The sequence below is a fragment of the Pseudophryne corroboree genome, chromosome 10 (genome assembly GCF_028390025.1).
Source record: "Pseudophryne corroboree isolate aPseCor3 chromosome 10, aPseCor3.hap2, whole genome shotgun sequence".
NCBI classification, from domain to species: domain Eukaryota; kingdom Metazoa; phylum Chordata; class Amphibia; order Anura; family Myobatrachidae; genus Pseudophryne; species Pseudophryne corroboree.
The window spans coordinates 165,947,753-165,955,811 of record NC_086453.1 but is presented as its reverse complement, the minus strand read 5'-3'; the positions used below and the strand labels follow the sequence as shown (position 1 = coordinate 165,955,811).

The window sequence follows — 8,059 nt, the reverse complement described above, 5'->3', positions numbered from 1 at the left end:
ATTTCTATTTTTTAATGTCGATATTTACTATGGAGATATAAAGATTAGCAGTAATAGGCATATTGAACACAAACACTTGCTTTTTTGCATTAGCAATATATAAATGAAGTATAGGATTTAAACCCTTTTTTTTTGTCTCCTTACATATGCGTTCCAGCCTTTGCTGAGTGGAACACATGCAGGAAATCAGTATCCACACACCTGATAGTTAGTTCATAGAAAAGGGTGGTCTTAAGAAAGAGCAAAAGACAAAAGCAGCTATATGCCTTTTCCAGGGCACGCTTAGAATAAATATATAAGAAAGTTATGAATTATGAAAATATGAGTAAATTAATACTTAACTTTTATTAAGATATACTTGATAAAAGGGAGAAAGCGAATGTAGATAATAACTACAAATTTTGGGGCGATGAAAATATAGAAAGGCGAAAATATGTTTACTCCCTTAATGATCTAAGTAATTACTCCAATATTGGATTGAAAAAATCTTTGTGGGAGTAGACCTGCTCCATTGGGTTCAGCTGTCCCATGTCAGAATATCAAAATTGAATATTAAAGAAAATTCAATGCCTGGGACCGCACAGAGAGCTGGAAAGACTCAAATGGTATGAGAGTAAAATACCTACGGTGCCTAGTATTCCCTGGTGGTCTCCCAACCGGGTACTGACCAGGCCCTGCAGTGTATGGCTTCCAAGATCAGACGAGATTGGGCATACTCAGTGCGGTTTGACCGTAGGTGAGTAAATCTCCAGCATGTGCAATCAATTCCAGTGTGCGGTTATCCCCGGCAGATTTTATAAATATGATAGTCTGACAGGGAATAATCCCCTGAATGAAAAATAAATGATTCAGTGTATTGGAAAAACCCCACCGTATTCTGATGGGTGTTTGTTGCCCCCATATAAAAAATCTTATTGTTGTTTCACATTTGTGCAGATAGCAAAAGATATATTCTCATAAAACATATATTAGATGTTCCTATGACTGGATATCAGACCGTTGTATTTTTGTACTGGAACCAATCATATAAATATGGTAATTCAACAGGGAATGATCCCCTTGTTTATACAAATACTGAATGTTCCTGTGGTCAGATATCACATAGTATTAATGCTGGACATTCAGAATGCATAGGGGGAGGCCGTTTTTCACAATAAACAAATGGTGTTTGTTGCACTGAAAATCATATATAAAGAAAAATATATATAAAGAAAAATGAATGAAAAAATTGAGAGAAATGGGAAAGAGAGGGGAGAGCAGACACCCTTAAACTAGGCACATTGGATATTCACAGCTGAGTGCAGTTGATTAATCTACATACAGGATAAATGCTGCCTCCCACTGTGCCCCTGAATTGTTTGGACACAGTGGAGAAAAAGTTATGTTGTGCCTGTGAAAGAATCCCCCCTGGGGGAAGATGAAAAGAAAATACCTCACAGTGTGTGGCTCAAACCTTAATGCCTGCAAGCATTGGTGGGCAGTATGAGGCCTGAAATGTCCCGCAATTGTAGGTAGAGGTATTCCAGCCAGGGAGAGGGTGTGCTGAACCTGGAGCTGTGGAGCTGATGTCCGCGGTCCAAGCGACTGGAAGTTCGAACACCGGGACCGGAAGTGACGTACGTTTCTCTCTGGGAGCTTGATCACCTGATCGCCTGCTCCCAGAGCTCTCGGCCGCCTTACTTATGCTGGGGACCAGCCTAGAGGTGTGTATGGAGGCGTGTGTAAAAACGGACCAGCTGGGACTGACGTAGTAAATGACTCTGTCTCCTGCTTTGTTAATACAGACATATGCAGGGGATATTTGGAGAGAATGTTAATGGTGTTAATAACCGTAGTTACATTTTGAGAATGAAAAGAATGGAAAAATGGTAAAAAGCGCTTGGAGATTTGTAAAATAAATAAATAAATAAAAGTATGAATTAATAATGATCATAATGAGGAACTGCTGCAATAGTGCTATGTTAATGAAAAAAAGGGGGGAAGTTTATTTACAAATGAAGGGGGTGGAGCTAAGAAATTATTTTTAAACATGACTATTTTTTAAACAGTTTTTTAAGCAAAATTTATTTTTAATTTTTTAATTTTGTTATTTTTGGTCTTGGATGTTTTGTTACTTATAATAAATGGTCTTTGTTTATAACAGACCAGATGTTAATTTTATTGATGAATGGGTGTTGAAGTATAGGTAGATGTGTGGGGCAATGAATGTGAGTGGATCATGAAAAGGATGAGGGCTGTGAAGTGGAATGTGGTGGCTTGAGGTGATGGTGGTTCTGATTGGGTTGGAGAAGAGAAGAACAGGGATTTGACTATAGGAAAAAGGGGGGGGGGAAGGGGAGGAAAAAAAGGGGGGGAGGGGGGGAAAGGAAATTGCATATGTATGTGAAGACGATAGAGGATTGTGTGTATGGGAAAAAGATAAGGAGTGAACGTGTAGGTGTGTGTGTGTGTAGGAGTGTGAAGGGGGGGAGAGGGGCGGAGGAGGATTTGTGTGTGTGTGTGTAAGTGTGAGGGAAGGGGAAACGAGGGAGGGCCAAGGGAAGGGGAGGGATGTGAAGAAAGGGGGATGAAAAATGTATTGGATGTATACAAAAGGGAGGGAAGGTTTTTGTTAGATGTGAGGGGTTGTGAATGGGAGGGGGGGTGTGCGGTATGAAAAATCGTAAGTATGTGAATGTGACTAACTGAGGAGTTGTGTGTTCATGTGAGTGAGAACGGGAAGGGGCTCTGGTAGGAGTGTAATGGTAGAAGTGGGTGTATGGGGGGAAGTGATCGGAATAGTGAAGGGGTATACCAAGGATGAGGTGCACCCTGTGCTAAGATTGAAAAAACATAAAATCCATAGGAGTGTAACGGTGCTAAAGAAAAGTGAGACAAAGCTTGCTATCTATTGCAACTTTGTTGTGTGGGGGTTGGTGAAGGGGGTGGTGAGTGAGTATTCATGCAGGTACCTGGTTAAGTGTTTAGCTCATCAGCTATGAAATTATTCCTGCAAAAAAACACTGAAATTGAGGTATTCATTGAGTCCTTTTGGAGCCACCGTGTTGAGTTTAAAGGTCCATTCACTTTCTTTTCTAAGGAGCGTGCATGTAACATCACCACCTCTTATTCCTGGTCTGATCTGTTCTAGGCCATGTATTCTGAGATCCTGTACTGAGCCGGAATGGTGTGTCAGGAAATGTCTTGATATGGTTGTCAACTGTTGCATCCTTTGTTGATTCCTTTCAGCATTCCTAATATTACTCATGTGCTCAAGTGTCCTGATTTTCAACATTCGTGTTGTCATCCCAATATACTTCAAGTCACATGGACAGGAAATACAGTAGACAACATTTTTGCTTCTGCAGTTAGAGAAGTCATTTATTTTCATGTTTTCACCATATCTGTCCTTTAATTCTTGTTTGTTGATCACATGTTGACAGATTTAGCAATTGCCACATGGATAACTTCCTTGCTTTATCGGGTCTCTCGCTGATTTATGTACATAATGGCTGTTGACAAGATGGTCCTTCAGGTTAGGTGATCTTCTCCAACTTAGATCAATTTTGGTGTTGAGTTTTTTGGCTAGATCTTCATCTGAAAGTATGATAGGCCAGTGTTTTTGCAGGATTGATTTGATCTCCCTCCATTCTTCGCAGAAGTCCCCCACAAATCTTATGGTATGGGACTCGTTTGTGGGTGCTTTAGTATGAAATATTAAAGATTCTCTCTTGGTATGGATGAGTGTTCTCTTGGCTTTTTTGATTGACCGCATACTGTATCCACGTTCCTTCAGTCTAAGTATTAGTTCTTGACTTCTTTTCTCAAAGATTTCATCACTGGAGCAATTTCGTTTGAGGCGTAAGAATTCTCCTTTGGGAATATTAGTTATGGTCGGAGGAAAATGTGAACTAGTTTGATGTAGTAGGGTGTTAGTAGCTGTATTTTTTCTGTAGATTTCTGTGGAGATCATGTTGTTGCTATCTCTGTAGATTCGGAGATCCAAAAATGATATGCTGTCCCTGTCATATACACAAGTAAAGGTGAGGTTGAGGGTGTTGTTGTTAAATTTCTTGATGAATTCCAAGAGTTCATCCTGTGTGCCATCCCATATGATGAGGATGTCATCGATATAGCGTGTCCAAAGTGTTATATGTTTGGTATATTCTTCTTGGTCATCTGAAAAAACAAATTCCCTCTCCCACCAACCCAGGAAGAGGTTGGCGTAAGTGTGGGCACATGCTGCCCCCATCGCTGTCCCCCTTACCTGGGTGTAGAAGAGGTTGTTGAAAGTAAAGTAATTTTTATTCAATACAAAATGAAGTAATTGTATTAAAAATGTATGAAAATCATCCATCCCCTTCATCCTCAAGAAATGCTCAACCGCTTTGATGCCCAAATCATGTTGTATAGATGTGTATAATGCCTCGACATCGAGGCTGACAAGTAGATGTGTATCTTCTAGTTGTATGTCATACAACTAGAAGATACACATCTACTTGTCAGCCTTGATGTCGAGGCATTATACACATCTATACAACATGATTTGGGCATCAAAGCGGTTGAGCATTTCTTGAGGATGAAGGGGATGGATGATTTTCATAAATTTTTAATACAATTACTTCATTTTGTATTGAATAAAAATTACTTTACTTTCAACAACCTCTTCTACACCCAGGTAAGGGGGACAGCGATGGGGGCAGCCTGTGCCCACACTTACGCCAACCTCTTCCTGGGTTGGTGGGAGAGGGAATTTGTTTTTTCAGATGACCAAGAAGAATATACCAAACATATAACACTTTGGACACGCTATATCGATGACATCCTCATCAGATGGGATGGCACACAGGATGAACTCTTGGAATTCATCAAGAAATTGAACAACAACACCCTCAACCTCACCTTTACTTGTATATATGACAGGGACAGCATATCATTTTTGGATCTCCGAATCTACAGAGATAGCAACAACATGATCTCCACAGAAATCTACAGAAAAAATACAGCTACTAACACCCTACTACATCAAACTAGTTCACATTTTCCTCCGACCATAACTAATATTCCCAAAGGAGAATTCTTACGCCTCAAACGAAATTGCTCCAGTGATGAAATCTTTGAGAAAAGAAGTCAAGAACTAATACTTAGACTGAAGGAACGTGGATACAGTATGCGGTCAATCAAAAAAGCCAAGAGAACACTCATCCATACCAAGAGAGAATCTTTAATATTTCATACTAAAGCACCCACAAACGAGTCCCATACCATAAGATTTGTGGGGGACTTCTGCGAAGAATGGAGGGAGATCAAATCAATCCTGCAAAAACACTGGCCTATCATACTTTCAGATGAAGATCTAGCCAAAAAACTCAACACCAAAATTGATCTAAGTTGGAGAAGATCACCTAACCTGAAGGACCATCTTGTCAACAGCCATTATGTACATAAATCAGCGAGAGACCCGATAAAGCAAGGAAGTTATCCATGTGGCAATTGCAAAATCTGTCAACATGTGATCAACAAACAAGAATTAAAGGACAGATATGGTGAAAACATGAAAATAAATGACTTCTTTAACTGCAGAAGCAAAAATGTTGTCTACTGTATTTCCTGTCCATGTGACTTGAAGTATATTGGGATGACAACACGAATGTTGAAAATCAGGACACTTGAGCACATGAGTAATATTAGGAATGCTGAAAGGAATCAACAAAGGATGCAACAGTTGACAACCATATCAAGACATTTCCTGACACACCATTCCGGCTCAGTACAGGATCTCAGAATACATGGCCTAGAACAGATCAGACCAGGAATAAGAGGTGGTGATGTTACATGCATGCTCCATAGAAAAGAAAGTGAATGGACCTTTAAACTCAACACGGTGGCTCCAAAAGGACTCAATGAATACCTCAATTTCAGTGTTTTTTTGCAGGAATAATTTCATAGCTGATGAGCTAAACACTTAACCAGGTACCTGCATGAATACTCACTCACCACCCCCTTCACCAACCGCCACACAACAAAGTTGCAATAGATAGCAAGCTTTGTCTCACTTTTCTTTAGCACCGTTACACTCCTATGGATTTTATGTTTTTTCAATCTTAGCACAGGGTGCACCTCATCCTTGGTATACCCCTTCACTATTCCGATCACTTCCCCCCATACACCCACTTCTACCATTACACTCCTACCAGAGCCCCTTCCCGTTCTCACTCACATGAACACACAACTCCTCAGTTAGTCACATTCACATACTTACCATTTTTCATGCCGCACACACCCCCTCCCATTCACAACCCCCCACATCTAACAAAAACCTTCCCTCCCTTTTGTATACATCCAATACATTTTTCATCCCCCCTTTCTTCACATCCCTCCCCTTCCCTAGGCCCTCCCTTGTTTCCCCTTCCCTCACACTTACACACACACAAATCCTCCTCCGCCCCTCTCCCCCCCTTCACACTCTTACACACACACACTTACACGTTCACTCCTTATCTTTTTCCCATACACACAATCCTCTATCGTCTTCACTTACATACACAATTTCCTTTTTTTTTCCCTACCCCTCTCCCCCTTTTTTTCCTCCCCCCCCCCCATTTTTCCTATAGTCAAATCCCTGTTCTTCTCTTCTCCAACCCAATCAGAACCACCATCACCTCAAGCTACCACATTCCACATTACAGCTCTCATCCTTTTCATGATCCACTCACATTCATTGCCCCACACATCTACCTATACTTCAACACCCATTCATCAATAAAATTAACATCTGGTCTGTTATAAACAAAGACCATTTATTATAAGTAACAAAACATCCAAGACCAAAGATAGCAAAATTAAAAATAAATTTTGCTTAAAAAACTGTTTAAAAAATAGTCATGTTTAAAAATCATTTCTTAGCTCCACCCCCTTCGTTTGTAAATAAACTCCCCCCCCCTTTTTTTCATTAACATAGCACTATTGCAGCAGTTCCTCATTATGATCATTATTCATTCATACTTTTATTTATTTATTTTACAAATCTCCAAGCGCTTTTTACCATTTTTACCATTCTTTTCAGTCTCAAAATGTAACTACGGGTATTAACACCATTAACATTCTCTCCAAATATCCCCTGCATATGTCTGTATTAACAAAGCAGGAGACAGTGTAATTTACTACGTCAGTCCCAGCTGGTCCGTTTTTACACACGCCTCCATACACACCTCTAGGCTGGTCCCCAGCATAAGTAAGGCGGCCGAGAGCTCTGGGAGCAGGCGATCAGGTGATCAAGCTCCCAGAGCGAAACATACGTCACTTCCGGTCCCGGTGTCCGAACTTCCGGTCGCTCGGACCGCGGAAATCGGCTCCACAGCTCCAGGTTCAGCACACCCTCTCCCTGGCTGGAATACCTCTACCTACAATTGCGGGACATTTCAGGCCTCATACTGCCCACCAATGCTTGCAGGCATTAAGGTTTGAGCCACACACTGTGAGGCATTTTCTTTTCATCTTCCACCAGGGGGGATTCTTTCACAGGCACAACATAACTTTTTCTCCACTGTGCCCAAACAATTCAGGGGCACAGTGGGAGGCAGCATTTATCCTGTATGTAGATTAATCAACTGCACTCAGCTGTGAATATCCAATGTGCCTAGTTTAAGGGTGTCTGCTCTCCCCTCTCTTTCCCATTTCTCTCAATTTTTTCATTCATTTTTCTTTATATATATTTTTCTTTATATATGATTTTCAGTGCAACAAACACCATTTGTTTATTGTGAAAAACGGCCTCCCCCTATGCATTCTGAATGTCCAACATTAATACTATGTGATATCTGACCATAGGAACATTCAGTATCTGTATAAACAAGGGGATCATTCCCTGTTGAATTACCATATTTATATGATTGGTTCCAGTACAAATATACAACTGTCTGATATCCAGTCATAGGAACATCTAATATATGTTTTATGAGAATATATCTTTTGCTATCTGCACAAATGTGAAACAACAATAAGATTTTTTATATGGGGGCAACAAACACCTATCAGAATACGGTGGGGTTTTTCCAATACACTGAATCATTTATTTTTC

The 8,059-nt window shown here is 40.4% G+C and overlaps 1 pseudogene; it reads right to left on the bottom strand.

Moving 5' to 3' along the window:
- Window positions 1-619: 619 nt before the first annotated feature.
- LOC134968354 (5S ribosomal RNA) lies at window positions 620-738 on the bottom strand (annotated as a pseudogene).
- Window positions 739-8,059: the final 7,321 nt, after the last annotated feature.